The sequence below is a fragment of the Schistocerca serialis genome, chromosome 7 (assembly GCF_023864345.2).
Source record: "Schistocerca serialis cubense isolate TAMUIC-IGC-003099 chromosome 7, iqSchSeri2.2, whole genome shotgun sequence".
Taxonomy (NCBI): Eukaryota; Metazoa; Arthropoda; class Insecta; order Orthoptera; family Acrididae; genus Schistocerca; species Schistocerca serialis.
The window spans coordinates 104,453,993-104,471,282 of record NC_064644.1 but is presented as its reverse complement, the minus strand read 5'-3'; positions in this window follow the sequence as shown (position 1 = coordinate 104,471,282).

Genomic DNA, 17,290 nt, shown 5'->3' with positions numbered 1-17,290 from the left:
ACAAAAATTGTTTACTTAATTCAAAGTTTACTACGAAAGTTTTCCTCCACAGCTATTATTATTCTTATACAACTGTTTCACACACTAGGAACAGATGTCTTCATCTGTCGAAACCTTTTATAAACAAGGTTTCAAAGTATCTTCTAGAAACTGGGCGCTTTCGCTATCCTACGGGAGCTATTCCTCCATAAAAACCGTCAACGCACTTTCAGCGGAGTTATCAGCATATCGAAACAAGATCAATTCATCAAACTGATCGAAGAAAGTGAGAGGTTTAAGAAGGCACGTAACAAAAGTTTTGGTTTATTTTTTCGACACGATATACATAATCCAATATGAATTTTCCCCAAACGGTATATGAGTTACAAAGCATCGCTAACTTCCAATGATAAAGTAAATGCATGTTTCGTTACAGGGAAAATGACTGTAATAAGGCGATGAAAGTGTCATAACGAGGACATAGCGGGTGTGACAGCGGGAAACCTAAAACAAAAAGAGAGTGATATCGCTACTACCAATTCATCGGGTGTAGCACACTATTAAATTTTCCTGTTCCCTAGAATGGAAATTGAATGAAAAAGGTAGGGTTTAGAAGAAAGAAAAGTTACGAAACGAAAATCACCGAACACAGGACACCGATGTTGACAAAAACAGCCAAGCTAACTTAACTGAAATTTCCCACAGATATCAAACGGTGCAATGAGTCTAAGGAGTGTGAAGGGGAGACATCTAGCAGGATAATCTGATAGTATTGCCCCTCATTCCCCGAGAGAAGATTTATACTTACTGTTGAATTCACCATAGTTTACGCATGGTGATAGCCGAGTTAGATATTCATGGGGATTGAACAGCGCCCTACAAGAAGTTCGCTAACAGACATTGAAAATCGATCTAGTAACTCTTTATGGACTAAAACTGTTTCCCACAGAGACAGAGAATTGCCTCAAAGTATGACCGAATTGAAAAACGCTTCTAACATTTATATGTGTAAAAGAAGGGAACTAGCTTTTCGACTTCTCTGGCAGCGTTAAAGATATTTAAATCATAACACCTTGATATATTCCCGCATTTTTACTTGTCAGTATTTGTACCCAAGTCATGGAGTATAATTCATCAAAGTCAAGCAACGTAAGATAATACATTATATCACCCCCTCCCCCACCCCCTCCGCCGAGACCAAAGCCACCCTCAGAAACTTTACCTTTCCCGAAAAACGTTTTTAGCTGTTACATGTTTGCTCTTCAGCCATATGATATTAGATATTTTTTGCTATGGCCGGAAAATCTTCTGGATTTTGTGCACTCTGCCTAAGACATATTCGCCTTTTTTGTGCAATGACAGGAGCATTTTTAATTCTGGTTCCGAACATTTACTTTAGAATAATTTTTACATTAGGTGCCATAGCTTGGCAACGTGGATATTTGTTGACTCTGGTGACAACATCCGGTATAAGTTTTTGTGCTGTTTTTCAGGCCATGTTGCGTGTACCGTGGCAATGGATAAAGCTGTCACAAAACAACAAGAAGACAATTTAGTAGATGTATTTGTATATCTTCCTATAAAATTTGACCTGATTCGCACAAATTTGAAACATGTAAATGGCGCGCGTAAAAAAATCTTGTAAAAAAGGGCTTTTTTGCGCGTAAAATCCGAATGAAGGTAGATTTTTTAAAGCGAGTTTTCAATTTTGTCGTGAGAATGCATTTGTTACTCATCTCTATTGCCTTCAAACCGTTTTCGCGCATTCAATTGGCGTAGGAAGGAGTTCTACGTGCTACACTTAGGACGACTTTAAACCATCTTATCTCGACAACGGATAAAAATTTTTGGATAAAAAAATTCCTTTTGAGTGCAAAGTTTGAACCGATTCGTACAAGTTTAAAGTATAGAAATGGCACGCTTCAAAAACCTCCGAGAAAATCTTGTTTTTCGCACGTATTCGTATGTAAAATCCGAACGGTGGACATACAAATAGTGCCATTAGGTGAGCATTAGTTTTAGCCCAGTTAACATCTTTTGCAAAATGAATTAATCTGTTCGCACAATTTGCCTGGGCTCGTCGTTCAAACCTTACCTAAAATATATAACATAGGTACTGCAAGACAGATGTTCGAATGGCTATTCAAATTGCCACTTGTCCAGGCTAAATCAAAAACTTTCCACCCCTTGTTCCTCGCTCAAATAGGAACCGAGCACCAAGCCCCAAACCGCTATTCTACACGCAGCTTTCTCAAACATATTTGTTACAGCCTTCCGCGCTGTAACGATACACCACATAAGAAGGAAGATAAGGATTTTGCGTCCTGTCAACAACTAGATCACTAGAGACAGAGTATAAGCTCGGATGGAAGATGGACAAAAATGATATCTGTAGTGTCTTTTTGAAATGCACCATCCTGGCATTCGTCTTAATAGATTTTGCGGAATAATGAAGCATTACAGTTAGGGATATGAACCTCGATCTTCCAAAATGGGAGTCCAGATATAAGGTCCTCACTGGACTGGTGCGGTCTGCTCAGCAACAAACGATAAGCCACAAACTGAGTGCACTCTAAGGCGTTGTTCTCGTCAGTGTCAACACAGTGGCGTAACTGCCGGAACTGGACAACGGTGCAGTGCAAAGTACAATTACAGTGGAAGGCACAAAGTACACAGTAGAAGGCGCCTCTGATTCTGCCAGCACTGGAACCTCTCTAGAGCACATCAAAATCAATTCTACTGTGCAGTAGGATTGATTACAATTCCATTTTTTGCAAATTTATGATCAGTGGTTAACATGATCGAAATATCCATGGCACACCAGAAGAGGACAACCATTTCATATGAACAAAAATGGCTACATCAAATACCAAGCCCGTAAACCACATCTTTAATATCTGAGTGTACTTTTGTTAAGTTTTTTGTACTGCCATCGTAACCCGAAAATGAGGTCTGCACCTCGAAACGTGTTGCTTGATTAAAAATAATTTGAGTAAGTTTACAAATGTTATGACCAGTAGCAGTCTCTTCAAAACCTCTTTATATTTTTGGAACAGTCACGGTTTATTAACGGTCAATTCAACTTTAAATTATCTTCAGTAATATTCATTTTGTAGATGAAAGTCGAGTAAATCGGAGAAAAACGAAGGTAATGAGAAGTAGTAGAAATGAGAACAGCGAGAAACTTAAGATCAGGATTGATGGTCACGAAGTCAATGAAGTTAAGGAATTCTGCTACCTAGGCAGTAGAATAACCAATGACGGACGGAGCAAGGAGGACATCAAAAGCAGACTCGCTATGGCAAAAAAGGCATTTCTGGCCAAGAGAAGTCTACCAATATCAAATACCGGCCTTAATTTGAGGAAGAAATTTCTGAGGATGTACGTCTGGAGTACAGTATTGTATGGTAGTGAAACATGGACGGTGGGAAAACCAGAACAGATGAGAATCGAAGCATTTGAGATGTGGTGCTATAGACGAATGTTGAAAATTAGGTGGCCTGATAAGGTAAGGAATGAGGAGGTTCTACGCAGAATCGGAGAGGAAAGGAATATGTGGAAAACACTGATAAGGAGAAGGGACAGGATGGTAGGACATCTGCTAAGACATGAGGGAATGACTTCCATGGTACTAGAGGGAGCTGTAGAGGGCAAAAACTGTAGAGGAAGACAGAGATTGGAATACGTCAAGCAAATAATTGAGGACGTAGGTTGCAAGTGCTACTCTGAGATGAAGAGGTTAGCACAGGACAGGAATTCGTGGCCGGCCGCATCAAACCAGTCAGTAGACTGATGACAAAAAAAAAAAAAAAAAAATAAAAAAAAATGAAAGTTTGCGAAAGTGCGAGTATCTGTGGCTGTATCCACTCACATCCACAATAATAATGACTTTGTGATTGCGTCATTTAACCAATCGCCTACTGGATTATGCCAGTGAGGCGGCGCACCATCTTGCCGCCCAGTAAAGTTCTGTGGATCACCTTCTTACACTTGAGGAAACAGCCATAGTTCTAGAGCATCAAGATACGAAACATCAGTTTCATTTGCGTCCTGAAAAACGGCCTTTAAACTTTCCGCTGGGATATGGCACAAAAAAAAATCAATTTAGGGGAGTCTCCCTGCAACTTTACCATCTTGTGGAGTTCTCCTAACCACCAGATGCCTCATTTACGTGTGTTCACACTTCTACTTTGATGAAATGTCGATTCATCTTCGAAGACGGCTCGATCCAGAAAATCTTCATCGTCATGGAAATTTTGAAATTTGTGGTAAGGTCTTTTGGGACGAAACTGCTGAGGTCATTGGTCCCTAAGCTTAGGCACTAGTTAACCTAACTTAAAGTAACTTACGCTAAGGTCAACACACACACCCATGCCCGATGGAGGGCTTGAAGCTCCGACGGGGAGAGCCGCTCTGATCGTGCAAGTCGCCTCAGACCGTGAGGCTACCCGACGCGGCTCCATCGCCATGCACAACCGCTTCTTTTGCGAAGCTAGCATGTAAGCCGTGGTGTGTAAGCTTTAGTTCTTGTAACAACTGCAAACGATGAGGACATAGTTGTACGCATCTCCTTAAAAGTCTCTACACAGGCGTCACTGGTACTGATAATTCACGGCTAGCCTTCCGAACTTGTGCCTCGGAACTACGCGTGAAAGACCCTACTCGTTCAAAGCATTCTATAGTCACTCTTCGTGGTTGCATACTCCTAATTTGCTCAGAGGTATACGAACAAAACTGTTAGAGTTGCTCTTTCATTTGATGTATTATTTATAATTGAAAAATTGCATGTAATGACTGCTATAAAGTCTTAAAACCCGTATATTCATTTTGAAACACACTGCACTTTAATATCTGCGTATGTAGACGGTAACCAGGTACCTGCGTATTTCCCATACTTGTGAACCCCTGTAGATTTAAGGCGTTGCTTCGCCACCACTTGCGACGAGATTGATAAATGGAAAAAGTGGTGTACCATCGTTTCAGTAGACAACTCTAACTTAATATGCATATGGGATGGTTTATTCCTATCGCTAATCACAAGATTACCTGCAACTCTGTAACGCCTTTCTGCAATTTTTCAGATATATCAGAGCATCCCTGAAAAATTACTTCTCTCGATCGTTCGGCATCGGATCTCTCAACCTACAGCAGGTGTTTCAATAGTGAATTTCTTATTTCTTGATTTGGTGTATCTGCCCTGCAAAATACAGTCTGCACCGCCAGTCATACAGGGGAGGCAACGCCAACCTCTCCTGCTATTTAACTATTAAGCGACACAGGGGTCCGCGTTTCTTACGTAGGGTAGGCCAGAATGGTAGCAATACAGAGACGTGGGAGAACAGGCGTTCTTCCACGACGGTGAGAGCGAGAAACAACTTGGAACACAACGGCTCTATTCTTCCCTTCTAATCATCATACCATCTTGGGACTATTTTAATGAACTAACATCCTGTAATACAAAACTGAGCCAGACCTTCTCATTGTATGGTCCTTTTCATTGACAACGCATCGCTCGGTTCAAAATCGCGGGGAAAATTACTTTTATGGAGGAAATTTCCTTATCGAGTTTACCAGCTCATTAATCATACACGCAAACGTCCCTGATTTCGGTCGTTTGGTTCATAATCTCTCATACAGTTCCATTCAATATTAACAAGATACACTCTCATACTAAAATAAATAAATAAATAAATGAAAACAAAAATAAAAATAGGAAAACCAACGCACCTCGAAGGAATTATCCGAATGGAACGGAAATTAGTAGATGTTATGTTCATGTTCATAACAGTTTCTACAACGAAACTGCCTCGAAACCTGGCAGAAAGTCCAAAGATATTCTGGTCGTATGTGAAGTACGTTAATGGCAATAAACAATTAATGCCTACTCTGCGTGAAAGCAGTGGAGGTCCTATCGAAGACGGTGCTGCCAAAGCAGAGTTACTAAACACAGCCTTCCGAAATGCCTTCACAAAAGAAGACGAAGTAAATATTCCAGAATTCGAATCGGGAACAGCTGCCAAATGAGTAACGTAGAAGTAAATATCCTCGGAGTACTGTGGCAGCTTAAATCACTTAATAAAAGCAAGTCTTCTGGTCCAGACTGTATACCAATTAGGTTCCTTTCGGAGTATGCTGATGCATTAGCTCCATACCTAAAAATCACATACAACCGTTCGCTCGACGAAAGATCCGTACCGAAAGACTGGAAAGTTGCACAGCTCACACCAATGTTCAAAAAAGGTAGTAGGAGTAATCCACTTAATTACAGGCCCATATCATTAACGTCGATATGCAGCAGTATTTTGAAACCTATATTGTGTTCGAACATTATGAATTGCCTCGAAGAAAACTGTCTATTGATACACAGTCAACATGGGTTTAGAAAACATCGTTATTGTGAAACACAACTAGCTCTTTATTCACATGAAGTGTTGAGTGTTACTGATAAGGGATTTCAGATCGATTCTGTATTTCTGATTCTCCGGAAGGCTTTTGACACTGTACTACACAAACGGCTTGTAGTGAAATTTGCGTGCTTATGGAATATCGTCTCAGTTATGTGACTGGTTTTGTGATTTCCTGTCAGAGAGTTCACAGTTCGTAGTAATTGACGGAAAGTAATCGAGTAAAACAGAAATAATTTCTGGCATTCCCCAGAGTGGTGTTATAGGCCCTTTGCTTTTCCTTATGTAGCTATAAACGATTTGGGAGACAATCTGAGAAGTCGTCTTAGGTTGTTTGCAGATGACGCTGTCGTCTATCGACTAATAAAGTCATCAGAAGATCAAAAGAAATTGCAAAACGATTTAGAAAAGATATCTGAATGGTGCGAAAATTGGCAGTTGACCCTGAATAACGAAAAGTGTGAGGTCATCCACATGAGTGCTAAAAGGAATCCGTTAAACTTCGGCTACACCACAAAACAGTCTAATCTAAAGGCCGTAAATTCAACTAAATACCTAGGTATTACAATTACGACCAACTTAAATTGGAAGGAACACACAGATATTGTTGTGGGGAAGTGTAACCAAAGACTGCGTTTTATTGGCAGGACACTTGGAAAATGTAACAGGTCTACTAAGGAGACTGTCTTCACTACGCTTGTCCGTCCTCTTTTAGAATACTGCTGCGCGGTGTGGGATCCTTACCAGATAGGACTGACGGAGTACATCGAAAAAGTTCAAAGAAAGGCAGCACGTTTTGTATTATCGTAAAATATGGGATAGAGTGTGACAGAAATGATACAGGATTTGGGCTGGACATCATTAAAAGAAAGGCGTTTTTCGTTGTGACTGAATCTTCTCACGATTTTCCAATCACCAACTTTCTCCTCCGAATGCGAAAATATGTTGTCGACACCGACCTACATAGGGAGAAACGATCACCACAATAAAATAAGGGAAATCAGAGCTCGTACGGAAAGATATAGGTGTTTGTTCTTTCCGCGCTCTATACGAGATTGGAATAACAGAGAATTGTGAAGATGGTTAGATGTAGGCACCGCAAGGCACTTAAATGTGATTTGCATAGTATCCATGTAGATGTAGATGTACAGACAAACAAATGATTACAATTTCAGAAAACTTCAAGAGAAAGAGCTTGGTAAACTGAGAAAGTCAATAAAGCGATTGTCCACCTCTCGCCCTTATGCAAGCAATCAATCGGCTTCGCGCTGATTGACAGAGTTATCTGAAATCCTCCTGAGGGATATCGTGCCAAATTCTGTCCGACTGGCGAGTTAGACCGTCAAAATTCCGAGCTGGTTGTAGGGCCCTGTCCGTAATGCTCCTAACATCCTCAACTGGTGAGAGATCAGGCGACCTTGTTGCCCAAGGTACGCTTTTGGCAAGTGCGAAGACAAGCAGTAGAAACTCCTGCCATGTGCGCGCGGGCACAATCTTAGAACAAAACGGGGGATAGAATATTGTCGACGTACCGCTGTGCTGTAAGGGTGTCGCAGATGACAGCCAAAGGGGTCCTTCTGTGAAGTGAAATGGCGCCTCTGACCATCGCTCTTGGCTGTTGGGCCATATGGCGGGCAACAATCAGGTTGGTATCCCACCTCTATCTGAGACGTCTCCTGACACGTCTTCTCTGGTCATCGGAGCTCAGCTTGAAGCGGGGTTCATCAATGAAGACAATTCCACTCGAGTCAATGAGATTTCAGGCCGAATGTGCCCGACATGCAAACGTCCTGTTTGGTGTATGGAGGTCAATTGTACTACGGAGAATGGGCGACGTGAGCTCAGCCTTCTTTCCATGAGCCTCCTATTAAAGTTCCTTGCGATTACCGAAGCACCAGTTGCACGTCGCATCGATGTTAGTGATGAATCTGGGGATCCGAGTGTGTCTCTGACGACTGGTCGGTCCTCACCTTCTGTCGTCCCTCTAGGTCAACCGCTTCCTTCTTGTGGCTGTATTCGACCGCGGTTCAGCCACTCCTGGAACATAGTTGAATAGTGGCGCCATTCCTTCAAATGTCGAGCAAATCACCGATTGCTACAACCAGTTTCTTTGAGCTCAACTACCCCTCCTCTCTGCTGCGCGGGGTAGCCGTTTGGTCTCAGACGCCTTCTTGTCACGGTTCGCCTGTCGGAAGCTAGAGCCCCCCCTCGGACATGGGTGTATGTGTTGTCCTTAGAATAATTTAGGTTAAGTAGTGTGTAAGCTTAGGGACTGATGACCTTAGCAGTTAATTCCCATAAGATTTCACACACATTTGAATGTTTTTTTGATGAAATTTGAGAAGTCTTTATGCTCTAATATCGACTCATTCCCTGTTTACTATCCTTGCTTGTTGTGTGGTGTACGACGACGCAGCGTTATACAGTGTCCATCGGTCGCTAAAATGTAGAACCTTTTTTTTTTTCTCCACTACCGAGTTGAGCCTCTATGGACTGCGTGGTAACAACCAACTTCAGTCTAGTGTTCACGTCTTCTTCTTGTTCCAGCTTTCACTTACTGCCAGTATCTTCTGAGCCCACCAAGAAGTGCCTGTTTATGCTCTTCGGGTAATGGTCCTCTCCGTCTTTTGGACGTTGATGCCATTTTAAAACCTTGGTGGTTGTTCACCAATCTTCTAAATTTCTTCCTGTCAGGAATTTCTCTCTCTGAGATACCAATCTTGTAATGCATATATGCATTCCCTTCATGTCTTTAAGCCAATTCTCAGTAGCAGCCACGCTACATGTACATTTAACAATTAACCGTCAGCAAGAGCATTAGTGATGAAATTATAGGAGGCAATGTTGTGCAACCTTACAAGGGAACCTCCCCATCGCACCCCCCTCAGATTTAGTTATAAGTTCGCACAGTGGATAGGCCTTGAAAAACTGAACACAGATCAATTGAGAAAACAGGAAGAAGTTGTGTGGAACTGTGAAAAAATAAGCAAAATATACAAACTGAGTAGTTCATGGGAAGATAGGCAACATAAAGGACATCGGAACTCAGGAGCGCCGTGGTCTCGTGGTAACGTAAGCAGCTGCGGAACGAAAGGTACTAGGTTCAAATCTTCCATCGAGTGAAAACTTTAATTTTTTATTTTCAGTTTATGTGACAAACTCTTATGTTTTCATCACTTTTTTGGGAGTGATTATCACATCCACAAGAAAACCTAAATCGGGCAAGGTAGAAGAACCTTTTTACCCATTCGCCAAGTGTACAAGTTAGGTCGGTCGACTACATATTCCTGTCATGTGACGCACATGCCGTTACCAGTGTCGTATAGAATATATCAGATGTGTTTTCCTGTGGAGGAATAGGTTGACCTATGACCTTACGATCAAATGTTTTCTGTTCCGATTGGAGAGGCACGTCCTTTCGTCTACTAATCGCACGGTTTTGCGATGCGGTCGCAAAACACAGACACTAAACTTATTACAGTGAACAGAGACGTCAATGAACGAACGGACAGATAATAACTATGCAAAAATAAAGAAAGTAAAATTTTCACTTGAGGGAAGATTTGAACCAGGGACCTCTGCCCCTCATCTTCTACAGCTGCTCACGCTACCACGAGACCACTGCGCTCCTAAGCTCACGCATTCCTTTATGTTGTCTATGTGACCCATGGACTACTCAGTTTGTATATTTTGCTTATTTTTTTCACAGTTCCACACAACTTCTTCCTGTTTCCTTAATTGATCTGGGTTCGGTTTATCAAGGCCTATCCACTGTGCCAAGTTATAACTAAATCTGATGGGGGTGCGATGGGGAGGTTCCCTTGTTAGTAGGGACAAGATCCGACTATTCGGGAGTAGGATCTTACAAACTGAGACAGTGTTCCGAGACAAACTTCCGTCACAATGTCCGAAAACGTGACGTCAGATCCGCCTGGCATCGGCTGAAGTTTTGTGGATATATATATATATATATATATATATATATATATATATATATATATATATATATAAGTGTGTGTGTGTGTGTGTGTGTGTGTGTGTGTGTGTGTGTGTGTAGGAAACGAGAGAAGTGTCCTTATTGGCTGAGAGAGAAAGGTGGGGTGGTCTCTCTTGTCCTTCTGGAAGGCAGTGAGAGTTATTCGCGAGGAGCCACTCAAAATGCACGGTCGAGTAACCGGGGCGGCTCTAAAAGAACTGTCGCGAGTGCATATTTCACATGTTAAATAAGATATAAAGTGATGTTATTAGTTACCAGAACGCCACGTGTCGTGGGCAGTGTCTATCATTATGCGAAGTCAGAAAACTGTGTTAATGCGTGTAATTTGTCGAATAACGGCCTAGTCCAGAGCCGTTATATTGCAGATGCTGATTCTGTGATGTGTGTGGCAAAGAAATTTCTGTATTAAAACAGTTACAGTAGAAACGTTGTTGACAATTAGCAACTGGCATCCCTAAACACTCCACTTCAGCAGGATCACCACCTACATGGAACCTGGCGACTGAGCGCTGATACTGTGCAACGAGGGACTTACCGAAGCAGCAAGACACCAGGTTACTGATACCGCCCAGAGAAGTACTTCCTTCTCGGTACAACGCCAATGAGGGTGTTGTAATCTGCCTAGGATATTTTTCACATTCTCCGAACCATCTTGGCCATGAATGAGATTTTCACTCTGCAGCGGAGTGTGCGCTGATATGAAACTTCCTGGCAGATTAAAACTGTGTGCCCGACCGAGACTCGAACTCGGGACCTTTGCCTTTCGCGGGCAAGTGCTCTACCAACTGAGCTACCGAAGCACGACTCACGCCCGGTACTCACAGCTTTACTTCTGCCAGTACCTCGTCTCCTACCTTCCAAACTTTACAGAAGCTCTCCTGCAGGAGAGCTTCTGTAAAGTTTGGAAGGTAGGAGACGAGGTACTGGCAGAAGTAAAGCTGTGAGTACCGGGCGTGAGTCGTGCTTCGGTAGCTCAGTTGGACAGTCCGGCTTTCGCCGCCGTGCAGTGCGGACGTGTTGTTATTTCCGCCTGCGGAGCGCGCGCGCTCGCTGTTGTTTACATTTCAGCAGCCGTCACTTACGTGTCGCTTACGTGCACTAGAATCATGGCCAACCGTTTTCGAAAATCAACTTTACGTTTCAACTTCTGCAACGACTACGCACGACCAAAGGCCTTGGAAGTGGAACGCTTCCTACGCGACGTTGCTAAGATCCCAGCTTCTGACATCTTGGGCATCCATTTGTCCATATTAAGCAGTACGGTGTACGTCAAAGTCGTCAATGACGCGGTATGTGAAAGAATACTTCGTGACACCAACCATGGATTACGCTTTTGCCACGCCGACGGCAATGTCGGAGCGGTCACTGTCGACCATGCCGGCTTAGGAATGCGCACCATACGAGTTTTCGAACTCCCGTTCGAGCTTCCAGCGGAAGACGTTATTGCGGCTTTCCGCCCCTATGGCACTGTACATGGCCACACTGCCGAACGCTGGGGACAATTCCAAACGTACCCCGTTCTTAACGGTGTACGGCAGATCACCATCGACCTCCATCACCACGTGCCATCTTACCTGCAAATTAGCGGGTGCCGCGCGGTTGTCATATACGACGGCCAACCCAAGACCTGTTCCGGGTGCGGCAAAGAAGGCCACCTCAGATCTGAGTGTCTTCAGCGACGAATCACCCAATTGCCAGCCGCTACCGTGGCACCTCCGGCTCCGACTACGGTTTTACCGATCACCTACGCATCGGCGCTCTGTTCTCCTCCCACCGGCCGCCGCCCATCGGACCATGCACCGGTGACCCTTCCAGCTGCTACGGATACCGCTGGGGCCGACGCGTCGCGCTCAAAGCCTGACGCTACTCCGGCGCCACTACCAACAGCGACGACTTCCGACACCCACCCGCCTGAACATATGGACGCCCCTTCATTTGACGTTCCCGCGACGGCCTTCCTCTCAGAGCGACGCGACTCCCTCCCGTCTTCCGACACGGAGGGACGAACCCGCAAACAACGTTCACCTAAGAGGCGCAAGAGGAGGCGCCGTACGGTCTCGGAACGAGACGGATCACCACCCCCCGATGCTCCAGAGGCCGTCCGACCCGACGAGGCCTCGGAGAACCTACACGACGATACGAATGACGACAACATGACGCCGACTGTGGATACGTCGATGCCTACTCTACTGGCTCGCTCAGGTGCTCCTGAACCAATGGACTCCACAGATGCGACTGCTGCCGAGACGTCCTCTGCCCCTACGACCGAAGTGGAACGTACGACCATCACAACGACACCGCCTTCAATGGTGTGGAGTGAGGACGTCGATGAGGAGCCGGACCACACGCTGGGGACAGAGTTACCCCAGACGGAAGCATCGTTACGCCGCTGATAATGCCGTCAGGTGGCGTACGGCACGACTCACCGTTGCCTCGTCCCTATTCATCCTCCGCCGGTGGAGTTCCCCTCCTCGGCGGGTTACAGCTCCAAACCTACCGAATAGCTACGATCAACACTAACACCATTAGCTCACCCGTGAAACTTCAACTGCTGCGAGAGATGATATGGGCGTCGGACGTCGATATCGCACTACTACAGGAGGTACACCTGGCCACACTACCAGACGTCGCGGGATATAACACTTCTCCTTCTCCTGGTGACCACCTGGGACGCGGCGTAGCCATCTACGCCAGAGAAGGCATTCCAGTGGCCGATATCACATACCTTCCATCTGCCAGAGGCATGGCCGTCACCGTCATGGGGACGCGTATCATCAACATTTACGCTCCGTCAGGCTCCACCCGCAGACGCGACAGGGCCCTCTTCTATTCAGAAGAAATCGCTCCTTTGTTTCTTGGACGCTGCGACCATTACTTGCTTGGGGGTGATTTTAATTGTGTCTTGCACCCTAAAGATCAAGTGCACCACTACAACACCTGTCAAGAACTGCGTCTTGTCGTCCGAGATCTGTTGCTCCGCGACACTTGGGAAGTTCGGCACGGCGACGCGCCTGGACATACTTACCAGACGAGTCACTCCGCGAGCCGCCTTGATAGAATTTACGTCTCTCGGGAACTCACACCTGCAGTCCAAGGTGCAGAACTTTGGCCCCTGGCCTTTTCGGACCACTGTGCCTACATCTGCACCATTCTCTTCCCCAAGCAAGTGGTCTGGCGTAGTCGTGCACCGTGGAAGCTTAACACCTCCCATCTTCATGATCCCGAATGTCTTCAACGTGTTACCGAGACATGGGCCACCTGCGAACGTCGCTTACCTAAATACTGCACGACCTTGACCTGGTGGCTAGAATGTGCCAAACCTGCCATTCGACGTACTTTGATTCAGTATGGAAAGGAAGTTGCTATGTGGCGCCGGCACACTACCGACTATTTCTACGCCGTTCTCCGCGACCTGGACGCCCAACCGCCCACCCCCGACACCCAGAGGGAACGCAGCAGGATTAAGGCGCAAATTGTAACTTTGACACGCCGTAGACTGCAGGGGGCTATGGTGCGAACCCGACGTCAAGATTCGGCGGAAAAAGAAGATCCGACCATGCATCATATCGCCTCCGATAGGAAACATCGACGACGACAACTCATCACCGAGATCACCACCTGTCGCGGCCAGCACGTCACTTGCCAGGCCGAAATCGTCAGTGCCTTTGTCGACCACTACCGCACAATGTACCAGGAGGAGACTACCAACAACCACGCTGAGGAGTCTGTGTTACCACACGTAACTCGCACCCTCACCAGCGACGAAGCGGACGAGCTGCTGGAGCCCATTACGCGTGACGAAATCCACGATGCAATCAAAAAAGGTGCTCTGAATAAGTCACCAGGTGTCGACGGATTGCCGATAGAATTTTATCGCGCTTTCTTCACACTAATGGCATCACGGTGGACAACGATGTTTAATGAACTGCTGACGATAGGGAACGCCGTACCGCCGTCCTTCGTCACGGGAATTATTATACCCATCCACAAACCGACACCAGGTGTGACGACAGCACATTACCGTCCCCTGACTCTGCTTAACGCAGACTGTAAAATTTTTACACGCCTACTGGCAACGCGATGCCGCAAGATCCTGCCTAGCATTCTATCCCCGGAACAGACAACTCCGGGCGGCTCAGTTAATGTACAAACGGCCACAGGAGAATGTCGCGATTTAATTGCACTGGCAGCGGCGTGCAGACTCCGCGCCGCAGTGGTTGCCATTGATTTTGACAGCGCATTCGACAAATTGCGGCATCTTTTTCTGTTCTCAGTGATGAATCGCATGGGTTTTCCACCAGCCTTTATCGACGTGATCCGACGCCTGTACGGCACCGCCGAATCTCTGATTCAGGTTAACGGCCGTGTGGCGGGACCAGTGGCGATCCGGCGTTCCGTACGGCAAGGCTGCCCACTTTCGACCCTACTGTATGCCATAAGCCTGGAGCCACTCATCGGGAGTCTGACGAGCCACCTTTCTGGTCTCACTTTGCGACAGCACAGTTTTCGATGTCGTGCGTATGCGGACGACCTCCTCCTCTTGATCCGCTCACGGAGTGAAACACACACGGTACTTGATTTGATATCAACGTACGGCACTGCAGCGGGCAGTAACATGAATGTGGCTAAATCCGCGGCGATGCCCATTGGACGCGGCCTCTCACACGAAGACTTAGCACCTCTCCCGTGTGTACAACAACTACGATATCTTGGTATCATTTTCACTTCCACCGTGCGCCGCTCCGCTGCCATCAATTTTCGGCGTGCACTCCAAACTATCCGCACGACGGTGCGACAAAATCTTCTCCGACGACTCGATTCTTTACAACGTGTCCAATACCTCAATCAACATGTGGCGGCCAGAATGGTCCACATCGCACAGGTCCTCCCGCTGCCATCAACTATTGGACGCAGCCTCCAGGCTGCCCTCGGATACTTCCTTACAGCCGGTACGATCTTTAAGGTCCGCTGCGACACGCTCACCCTTCCCCCGCGAGCAGGAGGCCTCGGCCTTGTCAATGTGCGACTCCGAGCGGCGTCCTTGTACATGTCCACCATGCACAAGCAGTGGCACGGGGGCACCTCCCTTACGCGCAGCTTGCTGGAAATTCTTGTGCCCGCGACCATAACACCACCAGTACCAGTCGGACACATCAAGCACCATTTGACGCACATTTCTGATTTCATCGTCGACTTCAGTTATGCTCACACACACTTACCGACCACGCGTTCTCCTCGACCTAAAGATTTTTACACCCCTCTCCTTCGTTCCATATCCAGCAACAATATCGAACTGAGACATCCGTCCACGCGGTGGCCAACGGTTTGGCGTCACATCCACCAGCCTTTTCTTCCCTCCAACGTCCGGGCAACATGGTACCAAGTCGCAAATGAAAACTTCGCCACAAATCATCGCCTTCGCGCCATCGGACTACAGGACTCTCCACTTTGTTCCATTTGCCACCTCGTGGATGACGATGTCCATCAACTGACTTGTGCTGCCACCAGTGACGTCTGGAAACTGGCCCGACAGTTCGTTGCCTATTACCTCCGCGTTCCGCCGGACTCGATTGACCCATGGACTTTTATCCATCCTGAGAATACTTATTTCCCCGCCTCCAAAAATCATGCGATTGTATGGGTCAAGGGATGGACGATCACCTACATGTATAATGGTGGCGACAAATCACGCCTTGATTTCTGGCAGTACTTACAAACCGCCCACAGTGAAGTCGAACAGCGACCGCGCTACCGCGCCTTCTTCGCCAATTACCTACACGCGATCTTTACTTCACCCCCGCTCAGTTGGATGGTGCCACACGCCGACAGCACTCCCGCCCCCCCCCCCCCCCCCCCTGCTGACATCTGAGACTCCCCGCGCTACTTTCTACATTGTAACCCACAGTGGAATAGGCGCATGGACACGCACCTCCTTTCTTTAATGCACTACCCCAGACAACACAGGTCTTTCCCTCACTCCACTGTATATTGCTTCACACCTCTTAGATTACATCAGACCTATTAATCTTTTTTTCCCTACACCATGTTCATAAAACAAAAAAAAAAAAAAAAAAAAATTCCTCGCCTTGTACGAGTATATTGTCTTGTGTTATTTTCGCCGGAAGGATGGCATTTCTGTTGTATTTAAGTTTGTACCAATACAGATCTTTTTTCCATTTCCCCTTTTCCTGGGTAAAAAAAAAATATAAATAAAAAAAAATAAATCAAAAAGCTACTTTGAGGGAGTGATTCAGGGACGGGAGGGGGGAGACATCGTGGCCAGGCCTCGGGTTTCGACCCCTGCCCGCCTTGTCTCCACCTACCCATATCTGAACACTCAAAAAAAAAAAAAAGTCGCCGGATTGAATCTCGCGCCATGCAAACTTCTTTTTTTAGTATTTTTTTTTTTTTTTTGTAATTCATATATATATATATATATAATTCCCGGCAATCAGTTGCAACAATTATGCATATAAAAAAAAAGAAAAAAAAGCGGTTCTAGGCGCTACAGACTGGAACCGCGCGACCGCTAAAAAAAAAAAAAGTTGGTAGAGCACTTGCCCGCTTAAGGCAAAGGTCCCGAGTTCGAGTCTCGGTCGGGCACACAGTTTTAATCTGCCAGGAAGTTTCATCTTGGCCATGTTTTCTTAGATCGGATGAACCTCCATATTCTTTTTGTTAGTCGATCACCGTCCATGCTCATGAGATGACCGTAAAATAACAATTGTCTCTTCTTAATGGATGCTGTGATGGTTTCTGCCTTGCGGTACAAACCCTTATTTGCTCTCATTCGCCATTGTCCACCAACCCATCTATTACCTAGGATTTTCCTTAATATTCTACGCTCTCGCTTTTCCAGCCGCTCAGCTTGACCTTGTCTATTTCATGGTCAAAGTTTCGGACGCATATA